Source organism: Lissotriton helveticus, chromosome 4_1, assembly GCF_964261635.1.
Source record: "Lissotriton helveticus chromosome 4_1, aLisHel1.1, whole genome shotgun sequence".
Taxonomy (NCBI): Eukaryota; Metazoa; Chordata; class Amphibia; order Caudata; family Salamandridae; genus Lissotriton; species Lissotriton helveticus.
In genome coordinates, this window is record NC_136063.1 from 1499326213 (window position 1) to 1499341212 (window position 15000).

Here is a 15000-nt window from a genome sequence, read left to right on the forward strand (position 1 = left end):
TACGAGAGGCTATATGTGTTATTAATTGGTTGCCCAAGTATTTCTATGGGAGATTGAGTTTGTGTGGGGGTGGCTGGAAGGTGTGTGACTCTATGCATAGATGTGTGAGCAGTTTATTCACTAGGTGTATGAGTTCAAGAGTGCATGTGGAAACAGCTACATGGGCAGTTGACTGTGTGCATGAGTGTATTGATGAGTGAATGGATATCTCAATGCTACATGTCATAGTAAGTACATATGTAAAACACAGTACATGTGAGAGTTGGCATATATAAATAACTGTGCATGAGAGCCACTGAATGAGTGAGTGGTTGTATCGATCATTGTGAACTTGTATCAGGGATTGTATAAGAGAGTAAATATGTGTTAGTATATGTTTCAATAAGTAAGGTGTGTTTAACTGTATAGTTGAAGAAATGGAGGTGAGATTGTTTCTTTGCATGACTGACTGGGTGTGTGAGTAACTCCATGGATGAGTGGCAGTGTGTGAGTGTCTGTATACACTGAGTGTATCTAAGGTTATATTAGAGTCTGAAGAGGTTTATCGTATTAGCACAAGAATGATGTCAAATGAGATGTCATCAGTGATGTCATCAGTGATGTCATTTGAGATGTCATCAGTGATGTCATCAGTGATGTCACTGACCATGTCATGAATGATGTAATATGTGACATGATCAGCAGTGGATTGCGGGTGCGCGATATATAGTTAGTGCAACTAACTATATATGGAATTTCAATGGTTTTGTGTGAGTAAAATAAGGTTTTTTAAATGCTAATTCCTAACTATATATGGTCTATAACCTATGGTTTTATCAGTGAATTTTCAAGGTTTTGTAAATGCTAATTCCTAACTATATATGGTCTATAACCTATGGTTTTTTCAGTGAATTTCAATGGTTTTTTAATAGCAAATATCATAAGCTGTCGAATGTCAAGTACGTGGTAAGTGAAAACATTTTCGTGTTTATGCACACTGATCTGCTTTGAATGGTGCCCCCCCCCTCATTTCTATTAGGAGTACTCTCTCTTTGCAGATAGTGAAAGGTAGTTAACGCAGGCCTTTGCCCCCGTTGTAATCCGTCGTGCCTGTTTCTCTCTCCATTTGATTGATTGTTATCCAAGTATTTACTGTTTTAGAATTAGTTCTCTTTGGTTCATTCTCTATTTACAAACAAACACAGAGTCGCAATACTCTGTTTAGTCTTTGCAGATAACGAAAAATCGTGTAAAAAAAAAAGAAAAGGAATCGAGCAAAATCAGTAGGCCACTAATGGGATCTCTTTTTGACCTCGCTAAAATAGAAACATTAGGAACAACCCCTCATGACAAATACAAAACTAGTGAGATGAACTGAACTCCACACAATGATGGCTGCAAAACAGCTTGGCTCCGCCACCCACCCCGCCCAAAATAACGATAAAGAACGGCTGCCATGATTGGTTGCGGAATGACCACGACGGAGCTACGAAATGGTGCTGCTCTCATGCTAACCCCAGCTTCAGTCTGAAACATCCAGAAACACTGTAGACTACCAATTCGATCAGTTCCGGTAGCGCCCCAATGTAACCCGGTAGAGAAGAACTAGCCCTCCCCTCTTTGACTGATGGTTCTTGTTGCCTGTCCCTTCTGTTGTCATTTAACAGAACTATTTAGCCTGCTGAAAGGGGTTGTGTTCCGACCGCTGGTTGGTGGAGACATTTTGACTATATTCTGTACCTGCGTTGTCACGTAATGCGTCATATGACGCGCCGCGTTAGCGCATCCGGAAGTCATCCGGGGCGCGCAGCGCGTAACGTAAGCATAACAAGTCATGTGACTTGTTAATAAAACTTTTCATTGGTTCATTTTACTTTTCTTATTGTAATGATGAAAGGCTTGGTCATATGACCAAAAAATTACGCTTTTCATTACTTCCGAACATTATTTTTTCTTAAATATATGTTATAATGTTCCAGGCTAATGTACTTTCCCGGAAATTTTACAACTGTCCTGCAAGTAAAATATATTCTTTTTTCGAGAAAAAGAGCGTTTCTTCGTCCCATGACGGAGCCGTTGAGCAAAAGAGGGTCGACCTGCTGTCTTAGTCGCCGATACGCCTGAATATGAGATTCTTATCGATCACTTTATGTTGCAGGAATAGAAAACACAACAGCCCTTGACCATTTATCTTTACTGCGTTCCTTCGTATTATACCTTTTACCCTTCATGTAATTGGTCTGCTTTATTTCACTTGCCTTTTAATGATTCTAAAACAGTCACTATTATTAAAAACTTTACCAATGTATATACTACTACCATGTTTTCTTTTAAAAACCTTTATTGTGCAAATTTCATTATACAAATACGAGCCTATAACCACGTGGGCCTGCCACAGAGCAAACTGTAATCGTATATGATGAATAGACATTTACACTGTAGAGGAACGTAACGGGCGGGCTATTAGGTTGCAAGAACTAAGGTGTCTAACAGTTACGGAATCGGTGGACGTACATTTTATAATTAAAATACGACAGGGCCAGTTACAATAAAATTATCTAGATATACATTTGCGGGCAAGTACCATGGGTGACGTTAATTCGAACTTTCAACAGTACAGTAATCAATAACACATCAGAACTTAATATCAATAGGGATGTCGAAATATTCAATCAATTCTCGTCCCCGCCCGCCATGTGCTTCAAAACTGCATACGTATCTCGTGATTTCAAGGTTCTGCAACCAGTACACAACACGGAGTTATGAGTCCCATTTATTCCGGCGCCATTTTGGGCGAGGACGGGCAGGTCCAGGATATAGTCAAAATGTCTCTACCAACCATCGACTATGATGATGTTCATATGCTGTATTTATTAGAGTAACACTGATCTGTCCACATGAAATTAATTTGCCACAATCTAAACATGTCATTTTAATCTTTCCAAAGTTCTTCTAAATATTTGGGACCGTTTCCCTTGCCTCTGAAGCTCTCAGTGCCACTTCTTTGATGAATGTACTAGCAGGTCAGGGGTTCTCCTCCAAATCTCTCTTTTATGCAGCACTATAATTAATTGGTGCCACCTCTCCATATGACGATGCATGGTATAGTTACCACAACTATATTTTTTTTCGGTTCCTCTGGAGAGTTCATCGTGGCAGATGAAGCGTGTAACGTACCGGGCATTTACCTTTTTTTGCATGTACAGGAAAGGAAAAAAAAATCGAGCGTCCGAGTTCTAAGGTGTCCCAGGGCCATTTTAGTGGACCAGGCCCAAATCCAAAGAACAGGCCGCCATTTTGAGAGTCCTCTTGCAGCCGCCTGTCGCTGTAGCATCAAGAGCAGCCGAAACTCAGCTGAATGGCAACTGAAATGGTAAAGGGGCGCCCCACTACAGCAGACGAGCCTCCACCTAGGAAGGCCCATTCACGCCGGCTCCCCCCCCCCTTCGGGCACCCCACGCCGTTATTCGGAGCAGTATTGTAGGATGGCCACACCAGTGCGGCAACTTGCTATACATCACCTCGGTGGTAACCGAATCTCAACGCCTTGTGGTGTCTTCTATTCAAAAAACATTGTTATGCTGCCTTCGACCTATTCGCCGCAAGTGCGCACACAACTCAACTGCATAGCTTGCTAGACACCACCTCGGTGCCATCCGGATCTTGGAATGTCAGCACCTTTTGGTGTCTTCTCTTCAGAAAATATTGTTGCGCTGCCTTTGGCCCCATTCGCACATCAGTCCGCTACTGACGCCATCTCACAGGCTAATGGGGCGCCCCACGCCGACTTTCAGCATTGTAGAATGACCACACCAGTACAGCAACTTGCTAGACATCACCTCGGTGCCATCCGGATCTCGGCGCCCCACTGCAGATGAAGTGCCTCTCAACTATGAAACCACCACGGTGACATCCGGATCTTGGCGCGTTGTGCTGCCTTCGGCCTATTCGCACATCGGTCCGCTACTGACGCCATCTCACAGGCTAATGGGGCGACCCACGCCGAGTTTCAGCATTGTAGGATGACCACACCAGTACAGCAACTTGCTAGACATCACCTCGGTGCCATCCGAATCTTGGCATCTCAACGCCTAGTGGTATCTTCCATACAAAAAATATTGTTACGCTGCCTTTGGCCCCATTCGCACATCAGTCCGCAACTTAGACATCACCTCGGTGCCATCCGGATCTTGGCATCTCAGCGCCTTGTGGTGTCAGTCAGAAAATATTGTTGCGCTGCCTTTGGCCCCATTCGCACATCGGTCCGCTACTGACGCCATCTCACAGGCCAACGGGGCGCCCCACGCCGACTTTCAACATTGTAGGATGGCCACAGAAGTGCGACAACTTACTAGAGACCACCTCGGTGCCATCCGGATCTTGGCGCGTTGTGCTGCCTTCGGCCTATTCGCACATCGGTCCGCTACTGACGCAAACTCACAGGCCAACGGGGCGCCCCACGCCGACTTTCAGCATTGTAGGATGGCCACACCAGTGCACCTTACTAGACACCACCTCGGTGCCATCCGGATCTTGGCGCGTTGTGCTGCCTTCGGCCTATTCGCACATCGGTCCGCTACTGACGCCATCTCACAGGCCAACGGGGCGCCCCACGCCGACTTTCAGCATTGTTGGATGGCCACACCAGTGCGGCAACTTACTAGACACCACCTCGGTGCCATCCGGATCTTGGCGCGTTGTGCTGCCTTCGGCCTATTCGCACATCGGTCCGCTACTGACGCAAACTCACAGGCCAACGGGGCGCCCCACGCCGACTTTCAGCATTGTAGGATGTTGACACCAGTGCACCTTACTAGACACCACCTCGGTGCCATCCGGATCTTGGCGCGTAGTGAAGCTGCAGCAGCTGCAAATAAGCTTCAGACAGTGTTACAACCGCTGCTCAGAACTCTCAACTATGACACCACCTCGGTGCCATCCGGATCTTGGCGCGTTGTATTGCCTTCGGCCTATTCGCACATCGGTCCGCTACTGACGCCGCCTCACGTGCCAACGTATTTTCTCCGCATTTTATACCCTATGCCGCATAACAGGTCATGTGACTTGTTTATAAAACTTTTCATTGGTTCATTTTACTTTTGGTTTCCTAATGATGGAAGGCTTGATCATATGACCTAAAAACAACACTTTTCATTGGATGAAAACTTTTTTTTTTTCCCAAACGATGAAAGCCCTACCTTGTTTCTGGATGTTTCAGACTAAACTGGCGTCAGCATGAGAGCACCACCATCTCGTAGCTCCGTCGTGGTCATTCCGCGAGCAATCATGGCAGCCGCTCCCCACCAGAAGCCTGCAGGAGTCGGGGCCCCCAAAACTTTTGATGAATTCTCAAGGCGGAGGGGACGCTTTCGAGAATGGGGTCCAAGACCTAGGAGACAAGCGTCCGATTTCCAAGGTGTCCCAGGGCCATTTCAGAGGACCAGGCCCAAAAAGGAAAGAGCCTGCCGCCATTTTGAGAGTCCTGTGACAGCCGCCTATCGCTGCACCGCAAGAGTGGGCGCAACTCAGCTGAATTGCGGCTTTTGACACAGTGGACCAAAAACGGACGGAATGGCAACTGAAACGGTAAAGGGGCGCCCCACTACAACAGATGACACTCCACCTGGAGAGGCCCGTTCACGCCGCCTCCCCCGGGGCGCCCCACGCCGTTATTCGGAGCAGCATTGTAGGATACCAAAACCAGTGCGGCAACTTACTGGACATCACCTTGGTGCCATCGTTCTGCTGCCTTGGAACTATTCGCACAACAGTTTGCTACTGATGACCCACCCCCGCAAAGCCCCACGCCGTTATTTGCTGGGTGGCAACTTACTAGACATCACTTTCGTGTCATCTAGATTTCGGCGCGTTCTGCTGCCTTGGAACTATTCGCACAACAGTTTGCTACTGATGACCCACCCCCCGCGACGCCCCACGCCGGAAATCTGGACGTTGTGCTGCGTTGGGACTATTCGCACAGCCGACCGCTACTTCGTTGTTTTTCCCTAAAAATGTTTATATGTTATTACTATTTTTGTTTTCTTGTATATATTTATAAATTATTAAAGTTTTATAATCTTACTACTTTGTCGGAGTGCTATATATTTTTAATGTGACACATAATTGTAAAAACTTTGATGTCCAAAGAGTCATCCCTGGAATCTTCCGCTTCACGCTCGGTCCCCTCCCCAATCACAATACAGGATGGTTTTCAGATAATAGCAACGCTTCTGCTGTGACGGATCTCATCGAGTGTGGGCCTTGATCTACTATAACTCCTTTGAAGAGGGGTGATTCTTTACAGCTGTGGCCATAAACTACATCTGCAGGGCTAGCTGATAGCCTAGGACCGGCCTGGACAATCGGACACAGAGGAAAAGGAGTGTCAGAGGGTGCGGTAGTGAATAGGGCGAAAGGGAGGTGTCGGGCGGGCACAGGGTGTGATTCTCAGGGAAGAGCAGCGCAGATGGGGGGAGGTTTATTACCCATGCATAAGACAGAGAGCGGGGGTGACCACTGCCTGGGTGAGATGCTTGCGAGGGTGGGGAGCCATGCTAAGGATCGACAGCGTGCACAGAGTGGGTCTGGTCAAGGCATCTAAAATGGCTGCCGTGCACGACAAAAGTGTGGCATTTGAAAAAAGACAAGATGGCGCAGACAATGTTTTTCAACACTTCCTGATTTCCTTCGAATCGAACGTTAACAGACGTTGGGGCATATTACCAAAGTTAAGCGATATTTATCCCTAACGATGCATTGCAAAGATTTTTTTACCGTCAGAAATTATCGCAGATAAACCTTGCTATTATCAAGGTTTATCGCAAATACGATAAAAAATGACCGCAATGCATTAATATCGCTGAAAACTCAGCGATATTCAAGCATTACCGAGCTAATGCTCTTAGCCATGTTATCCACCTCCCATTGGATAACATGGCTAAGAACTGCTCAGGGCAGCTGTTACTTTTTGGAGATATTCGCGCTTATCTCGAATATTTCCAAAAGTTGATAATAGGAGATAGCGATGTTAGCGACTGTTTCCAGTCGCTAACATCTTGGCATGCCCACTTTGCATGTCATTAGTGATAAATATCACTCACATGCAAAGTGGGGCCCAAGATGGTCGCTATCTCCTACTAGCCGTCGCTAACTGGTGTTAGCAACAGCTAGGTAATACAGATATAATTTTATCTCCGCGAAGCGGAGCGCTGTTACAGATATATATCTTGTTTTTGAACGTTAATTTCTCAAAATGCACTGAAGCACATATATTGAGACCTAGCAAAGGCACATCGGGCTACCAGTCCCTAATATTTTACCAAGTTTCGTGCAAATCCATTCAGCCGTTCGATTATTATTATTATTTTTATTCTTTGCCCCGCGGGGCCCTTTTAAAACCTCCACATCAAACCTAGGGGGTCAGCGAGGATCTACTATGCCCCCTTATGGTCATTTGCCCCTTCGCTTTGGCCTCCTCTTGTCTCTCGATCCTACCGAGAGACAAGATGGCGGCCGCTACGTACTGTTTGGAATGTTTACAGACACCGGAGAGCCAATCAGCTTCGCTTCGCAAAGCTCCGTAACGCGAAAAGTACGCGAAGCGGTGCGCTGTTACAGATATATATCTTTTTTTGAACGTTAATTTCTCAAAATCCACTGAAGCACATATATTGAGACCTAGCAAAGGCACATCGGGCTACCAGTCCCTACAATTTTGCCAAGTTTCGTGCAAATCCATTCAGCCGTTCGATTATTATTATTATTATTTTTTTTTGCCCCGCGGGGCCCTTTTAAAACCTCCACATCAAACCTAGGGGGTCAGCGAGGATCTACTATTCCCCCTTATGGTCATTTGCCCCTTCGCTTTGGCCTCCTCTTGTCTCTCGATCCTACCGAGAGACAAGATGGCGGCCGCTACGGACTGTTTGGAATGTTGACAGACGCCGGAGAACCAATCAGCTTCGCTTCACAAAGCTCCGTTGCGCGAAAAGTACGCGTCCTGGAGCGCTGCCCGGTCCGCTGTTACGGATATATATCTTTTTTTAAACGTTAATTTCTCAAAATCCACTGTAGCACATATATTGAGACCTACAAAAGGCACATCGGGCTACCAGTCCCTACAATTTTGCCAAGTTTTGTGCAAATCCATTCAGCCGTTCGGGCTAAAAGTGAGGCCAACCGCCCTATGGAAAACTCAATGTTAAAAACACGTTTTGGGACCCCCCTTTTTTCTCGACCCCCCCTGGACGAACCCCCCCCCAATTTTCAGGGGATGCTCAGAAACAAAATGTGCCATTTTCCTGAAAATTTCAGCCAATTCCGTCCACAAACGCCAAAGTTATTAGACATAGAATTTTCAAAAAACCCATAGAGAAAAAATCCTAACTATATATACCTACTGGCGACCGCCAGTAGGTAATATATATATATATATATTCCTCCACCAAGTTGCAAGTAGCAAATAACACGCAGCACTCCCACAGTTTAACAGTGTAACGATTTATTCTATCTTTTGCAGTGCCATCACCCCCCTTCACTTTTGTGAAGGGGGATGATGGCACTGCAAAAGATAGAATAAATAGAATATATATATATATAAAGGTTTTGGGCTGCTGGGGAATTTTTAGAGTACAGGGTGTGTTTAGGTTTTGGGGTACTGAGGTATTTTTAGGGTTCAGCGTGGGTTAGGGTTTCGGGGTGTAGGGGTAATTTTAGGGTTCAGTGTGCGTTTAGGTTTTGGGGTGCTGGGATATTTTTGGGGTTCAGGGTGCATTTAGGTTTTGCGGTGCAGGGGTAATTTTAGGGGTGAAGGGGGTAATTTTAGGGTTCATTGTGCATTTTGGGTTTGCGGCAGGCTGGGGGACAGGGCCTTGACCCCGAAAACCCGACCAGGGGCCCGGCGGGGCCCCTGGATCCAGCCGCGGCTCCCAGGCCTGGATGCACAGGGGAAGCCTACCCCGGGCCCTCCAGACCCCGTCCCAGGCACCCTGCCATTCGGCAGGACCCAGGACGGAGCACTGGGTGGGGAGGCCGCCCTCCCCGGGGCCCCTCAGGGGCCCTGGACGGAGCTTCTGAACCCAGCCGAGCAAGGGGAGGCTCCCCGGGCACCACGGAAACCCGTCCCGGCCTTTGGCAGTGCGACGGGCCGGGGGACGGGGCCCAGAGCTGGGGCACCTGACCCAGGGCCTGGTAGGGCCCATGGCCCCAGCCGGGAGCCCGGAGGACACCTTCCTGGGCCCTCCGGACCCCATCCAGGGCTTCCAGCCACGAGGCAGGCCCAGGGACGGACCTGGGGCTGGGGCGGCATCCTGGCCCAGCCAGCTGCCGGCTGAGGACTTCTAGGCCGTGAGGGGTCCCAGAGTACCTTGTCCCTAGTAATCCAGAGGAAGGCAACCCCTCTTTCTGGGAACAAGTGCGCACCGCGAGGCTCAAGGGACCCAAGGCGCGAAAGTACCTGACCTCCTGGAGCCCTCACTGGGATCCGGGAGGCGAATGGCACCTCATCTGGACTTCCAGGGAAGTCCGGCCATCTGGTCGCCCCATAGGAAAGCATTGCGGGCGACCAGATGGCCGATGGGATCCGAGCAACCAGATGGCCGAGGGGATATGGGCAACCAGATGGCCGGGCACAAAAGGGAAGCCACCTGGACCAGGCACCCTGCCGCATGGCAGGACCCAGGATGGAGCCCCGGGTGGGGAGGCCACCCTCCCTGGGGCCCTCAGGGGCCCCGGACGGGGCTCCTGAAGCCAGCCAAGCAAGGGGGAGGCTCCCCGGGCAGCACGGAACCCCCTTCCTGGGCCTTTGGCAGTGCGGCAGGCCGGGGGACAGGGCCCTAGGCCGGGGGACAGGGCCCTGGGCCGTAACACCCAACCCGGGGCCCAGCAGGGCCCCTGGACCCCACCAGGGTTCCCAGGCACCGAGGCGCAGGAGAAGCCTCCCCGGGCCCTCCGGACCCCGTCACGGCACCCTGCCACGCAGCAGGACCCAGGACGGAGCCCCAGACGGAACTCCTGAACCCAGCCAGGCTCCCCGGGCACAACAGAACCTCTGCCGTCCCGGGCAGTGCAGCAGGCCGGGGGGGACGGGGACCCCAGGCCAAGGCCCTCCCGGACCCTATCCAGGGCATCCTGCCACGCGGCAGACCCAGGGACGGACCCGGGGCTGGGGCGGCATCCTGGCCCATCCAGCTGCCGGCTGAGGACCGCTAGGCCGAGAGGGGTCCCAGAGTACCTTGTCCGTAGTAATCCGGAGGAAGGCTACCCCTCTTTATCGGAACAAGTACGCACTGCGAGGCTCAGGGGACCCTAGACACGAATGTGCCCGACCTCCTGGAGCCCTGGCTGGGATCCCGGAGGCAAATGGCACCTCATCGGGACTTCCAGGGAAGTCCGGCAATCTGGTCGCCCCATAGGAAAGCATTGTGAAGGAGTGGTGTGGCTCACTGGTTAGAGGCGTCAGACCCGGGAGCGGAGGACGGCCCAGGACCAGGGTTCAATTCCCGACGCGGCAGGGTCTTGGACCAGGGTCAACGGACTCGATAATTCTCGCCTCGGTGCCTACTCTAACTAGGGATCACACTCGGCAACTCTGGGCATTAGCTTGCCTCATCTCCACAACGGCCCCCCACATACGCCGGGGATGCCTGATTTCACTTTGGAGATACCCAGTAGGGACCATCTGACAGGGAATGCCAGGACGGGTTCCCCAGCGGTCTACAGCGCAGAAATACTCCTTCGGAAGTCGATTCTAACACTTTAGAAACCCACAATCAATCAATCAATTGCGGGCGACCAGATGGCCGAGGCGATCTGGGCGACCAGATGGCCAGGCACGAAAGGGAAGCTGCCTGGACCCTCCGGACCCGGTCCCGGGCACCGTCCCGGGCACCCTGCCACACGGCTGGACCCAGGACGGAGCCCCGGTTGGGGAGGCCAGCCTCCCCGGGGCCCTCAGGGGACCTGGACGGGGCTCCTGAAGCCAGCCGAGCAAGGAGAGGCTCCCCGGGCACCTCGGAACCCCCCTCCCGGGCCTTTGGCAGTGCGGCAGGCCGGGGGGACAGGGCCCTGACCCCGAGCACCCGACCCGGGGCCCGGCAGTGCCCCTGGATCCAGCCGGGGCTCCCAGGCCTGGAGGCGCAGGGGAAGCCTACCCCGGGCCCTCCAGACCCCGTCCCAGGCACCCTGCCACGCGGCAGGACCCAGGACGGAGCCCCGGGTGGGGAGGCCGCCCTCCCTGGGGCCCCTCAGGGGCCCAGAACGGAGCTTCTGAACCCAGCTGATCAAGGGGAGGCTCCCCGGGCACCACGTAACCCCGTCCTGGGCCTTTGGCAGTGCGGCAGGCCGGGGGACGGGAACCCCAGGCCAGGGCCCTCCTGGACCCTATCCAGGGCATCCTGCCACGCGGCAGACCCAGGGACGAACCCGGGGCTGGGGCGGCATCCTGGCCCATCCAGCTGCCGGCTGAGGACCGCTACGCCGAGAGGGGTCCCAGAGTACCTTGTCCGTAGTATTCCGGAGGAAGGCTTACCCTCGTTATGGGATCAAGTGCGCACCGCGAGGCTCAGGGGACCCTAGGCGCGAATGTGCCTGACCTCCTGGAGCCCTGGCTGGGATCCCGGAGGCGAATGGCACCTCATCGGGACTTCCAGGGAAGTCCGGCCATCTGGTCACCCCATAGGAAAGCATTGCGGGCGACCAGATGGCCGAGGCGATCTGGGCGACCAGATGGCCGGGCACGAAAGGGAAGCCGCCTGGACCCTCCGGACCCAGTCCCGGGCATCGTCCCGGGCACCCTGCCACACGGCTGGACCACCCTCCCCGGGGCCCTCAGGGGACCTGGACGGGGCTTCTGAAGCCATCCGAGCAAGGAGAGGCTCCCCGGGCACCACGGAACCCCCGTCCCGGGCCTTTGGCAGTGCAGCAGGCCGGGGGGACAGGGCCCTGACCCCGAGCACCTGACCCGATGCCCGGCAGGGCCCCTGGATCCAGCCGGTGCTCCCAGGCCTGGAGGCGCAGGGGAAGCCTACCCCGGGCCCTCCAGACCCCGTCCCAGGCACTCTGCCACGCGACAGGACCCAGGACGGAGCCCCGGGTGGGGAGGCTGCCCTCCCCGGGGCCCCTCAGGGGCCCTGAACGGAGCTTCTGAACCCAGCTGAGCAAGGGGAGGCTCCCCGGGCACCACGTAACCTCGTCCTGGGCCTTTGGCAGTGCGGCAGGCTGGGGGACGGGGCCCAGAGCTGGAGCACCTGACCCGGGGCCCGGAGGGGCGCCCTGGCCCCAGCCGGGAGCCCGGAGGCGGAGGGGACGCCTCTCCGGGCCCTCCCGGACCCCATCCAGGGCTTCCTGCCACGCGGCAGGCCCAGGGACGGACCCGGGGCTGGGGCGGCATCCTGGCCCAGCCTGCTGCCGGCTGAGGACTGCTAGGCCGTGAGGGGTCCCAGAGTACCTTGTCCCTAGTAATCCGGAGGAAGGCTACCCCTCTTTCTGGGAACAAGTGCTCACCGCGAGGCTCAGGGGACCCAAGGCGCGAAAGTACCCGACCTCCTGGAGCCCTCGCTGGGATCCGGGAGGCGAATGGCACCTCATCGGGACTTCCAGGGAAGTGCGGCCATCTGGTCGCCCCATAGGAAAGCATTGCGGACGACCAGATGGCCGATGGGATCCGGGCTACCAGATGGCCGAGGGGATCTGGGCGACCAGATGGCTGGGCACGAAAGGGAAGCAGCCTTGACCCTCCTGACCCCGTCCCGGGCACACTTCCGCGCGGCAGGACCCAGGACGGAGCCCCGGGTGGGGAGGCCACCCTCCCCGGGGCCCTCAGGGTCCCCGGACGGGGCTCCTGAAGCCAGCCGAGCAAGGGGAGGCTCCCCGGGCACCACGGAACCCCCGTCCCGGGCCTTTGGCAGTGCGGCAGGCCGGGGGGACAGGGCCCTGGGCGCGAGCATGCAACCTGGGGCCCGGCAGGGCCCCTGGACACAGCCAGGGCTCCCAGGCCTGGAGATGCAGGGGAAGCCTACCCCGGGCCCTCCGGACCCTGTCCCAGGCACCCTTCCACGCGGCAGGACCCAGGACGGACCCTGGCTGGGGAGGCCACCCTCCCAGGGGCCCTCAGGGGCCCCGGGCGGAGCTCCTGAAGGCAGCCAAGCATGGGGAGGCTCCCCGGGCACCACAAAACCCCGCCCCGGGCCTATGGCAGTGCGGCAGGCTGGGGGACAGGGCCCTAGGCCGGAGGACAGGGCCGTGGGCCGGAGCACCCCACCTGGGGCCCAGCGGGGCCCCTGGACCCCACCGGGGTTCCCAGGCCCCGAGGTGCAGGAGAAGCCTTCCCGGGCCCTCCGGACCCCGTCACGGGCACCCTGCCACGCGGCAGGACCCAGGACAGTGCCCCGTCCTGAGCTCCTGAACCCAGCCAGGCTCCCCGGGCACAACGGAACCCCTGCCATCCCGGGCAGTGCGGCAGGCCGGTTGGGACGGGGACCCCAGGCCCGGGCCCTCCCGGACCCTATCCTGCCACGCGGCAGACCCAGGGACGGACCCAGGGCTGGGGGGGCATCCTGGCCCATCCAGCTGCTGGCTGAGGACCACTAGGACGAGAGGGGTCCCAGAGTACCTTGTGCCTAGTAATCCGGAGGAAGGCTACCGCTCTTTCTGGGAATAAGTGCGCACTGCGAGGCTCAGGGGACCCTAGGCGCGAATGTGCCCGACCTCCTGGAGCCCTGGCTGGGATCCGGGAGGCGAATGGTACCTCATCGGGACTTCCAGGGAAGTCAGGCCATCTGGTCGCCCCTGAGGGCCCTGGGGAGGATGGCCTCCCCACCCGGGGCTCCGTCCTGGGTCCAGCCGTGTGGGAGGGTGCCCAGGACGGTGCCCGGGACGGGGTCCGGAGATTCAGGGCGGCTTCCCTTTCGTGCCCGGCCATCTGGTCGTCCAGATCGCCTCGGCCATCTGGTCACCTGCAATGCGTTCCTATGAGGCGACCAGATGGCCGGACTTCCCTGGAAGTCCCGATGAGGTGCCATTTGACTCCCGGATCCCAGCGAGGGCTCCAGGAGGTCAGGCACATTCGCGCCTAGTGTCCCCTGAGCTTCGCGGTGCGCACTTGTTCCCAGAAAGAGGGGTAGCCTACCTCCGGATTACTAAGGACAAGGTACTCTGGAACCCCTCTCGGCCTAGCAGTCCTCAGCCGGCAGCTGGATGGGCCAGGATGCCGCCCCAGCCCCGGGTCCGTCCCTGGGCCTGCAGCGTGGCAGTAAGCCCTGGATGGGGTCAGGGAGGGTCTGGGGAGGTGTCCCCTGTGCCTCCGGGCTACCGGTAGGGACCAGGGGCCCAGCCGGGCCCCGGGTCGGATGCTCGGGCCTAGGGCCCTGTCCCCCTGGCCTGCCGCACTGCCAAAGGCCCGGGACGGGGGTTCCGTGGTACCCGGGGAACCTCTCCTTGCTCGGCTGACTTCAGGAGCCCGTCCGGGGCCTCCCTAGCAATAAAAAGAGCCCAATTTCGTTATTAAACTCCTGTAAGATTCACTCAATTGGAAACCCTGCTCATTACCCTGGGCGGTGTTGAGCGATGAGAGTTCTATGCTCTTGAGTTCAACTGACTCTCTAATACTAGTCAGTACATCCTCCTGACATGCAACCTTATGCCATTTTAGTCTGTGATTGCAATTAGATGGCACTACCTCTTTTGTTGTTAACAATGTGGGATTTGATACTTTTCCAATGCTTCCCCATATAATTTTCATGCACATGGGATTGTGGTCGCTATCCTGCGATTGTTTGACCTCTATGTCCCCTAGGTACCCCCATAGGCGGGTATTGAGCAATATGTAATCAATACGCGAGGGGTCACTAAGTCTGTTAAAGGTCATAGCCCCGTTTGGGTCAGAGATTGTCCTACCATTCAATGCTCGTAGGTTATATTCTAATGTTAGGGCATTAATTTGGATCGCCCTAGGTGACCATTTCCTGATTGGCGCTAGGAGTGGGCAGAAAACTACGTTCTGACAGCGTAGTGGATGAAGCCAGC